The sequence below is a fragment of the Monopterus albus genome, unplaced genomic scaffold, assembly GCF_001952655.1.
Source record: "Monopterus albus unplaced genomic scaffold, M_albus_1.0 scaffold84.1, whole genome shotgun sequence".
In the NCBI taxonomy this organism is placed as follows: domain Eukaryota; kingdom Metazoa; phylum Chordata; class Actinopteri; order Synbranchiformes; family Synbranchidae; genus Monopterus; species Monopterus albus.
In genome coordinates, this window is record NW_018127964.1 from 404,757 (window position 1) to 406,168 (window position 1,412).

At 36.3% G+C, this 1,412-nt stretch overlaps 1 long non-coding RNA gene across 1 annotated transcript in view; it reads right to left on the bottom strand.

The window, feature by feature from the left end:
* The window catches only part of LOC109964141 (uncharacterized), a 2,691-nt gene continuing 1,279 nt past the window's right edge, over positions 1–1,412 (bottom strand). The window contains exons 2-3 of the long non-coding RNA XR_002275474.1: positions 298–391; positions 1–59 (exon numbers count right to left, since the gene is read on the bottom strand). This is a non-coding gene — a long non-coding RNA (uncharacterized LOC109964141). The remainder of the gene's footprint in view (positions 60–297; positions 392–1,412) is intronic.

The window sequence follows — 1,412 nt, forward strand, 5'->3', positions numbered from 1 at the left end:
GATGAAAAGAGTAAGACAAGCCCTGAGAGCAGCCATCGCCCAGCAGTCCTACAGAGAACCTATCAGTATGAACAAAATGTTTCACTGCATAATACTTAATCACAGCTTACTTTTTTACAATACACGTAATAAACAACGTGTGTAATCACATCTTACTTTTTTACAATACACGTAATAAACGTGTGTAATCAGCAGAGTTTGACACAAAAAAAAAACAACTGCCGTCTGTACAGTTTTCTAAACATGAAAGCTCGAGAGGATATAGAAAACAGCTGCTGGAGGAGCAAATTTCCCTACCTTGTTTTAGCAGCAGTGGATGTTTCTGTGGCCTAAAAGATCCAGGTGTGCGAGCTTTCTTTTGCCCTCCAGTTGCAGTTCTACATTTCACTTCCTGCCAGCATGAATGGGAGGAGCATAAAATGTGGAGTGTTACATAATGTCCACATGGCTGTGCTTTAGAGCAGCTGCAGTGGGAGACATGATCCTGTTACTGCTATAAATACCTACAGTGTTAAAGGGCCAGTGAGCTATTTCAGGGTACTCCGTGTGTGTGTGCACGCCATCTTCACTACTGCTGTTTGTATGTCTTCTTGAAATCAGAGCATTTGATCTCAGGTCTTGTTTTGGTCATCAGGGCTTCAAAGATAACTAAGAGATATGACCCCAGCATTAAATGCACATATAAGACTGGTTTGTTGAACTGAGAAATTATAGGAAGTGGCCTATATGTTGATCATTTTAGGCAGCAGGAGCAGACAGCATTTTGTTTTCAATTGATATTAACCTCTAGAGTCCTGAGCTTTGGAAACCCAAGCTGTGCGGTCCTCATATGAGGACGCAGGGACTCTAGAGGTTATAGTTTATATTTAATTAGCATATACAGGTCTGACAATATTACTAGAAATGTATATTGCATTGTATGCTAAATATGTCTATACAGAGAAATCAAAATCAGAGTTTTCAGTGAGATCTAAAGGAATTCCTACTTTTATACCACTTCTGTATGCATATTTTTAAAATATCTTAAGATTAAATCAAAAAGCAAAATCATTTTACTTTCAGTTTAGATACACATTGATATGATTATTCTATATGTTTTACTCTGAATAAATATAAAATTTCCTAATTCATACTGATATTTTTAAGCAAACAGTAGAATGATTTTTAATCCATATAATTTGTGTCATAAAGCCATCAGTCACACAAACGTAATGCAGTAGGCCTTGCTGTTAAATTTCTGTGTCACAAGTACAATACAACAAGAGAAAGCTTCCTCATTGTCCTGTCTCATTTCTGATTTCTCTGTCTGTCTCAGTAGAAATTATATCATGATAGTAAACAGGAAGTCCTGTACCTTCATGAATACATTAAAAATAACCAGACATAAAACTGTTAAAAACACATTATTCATT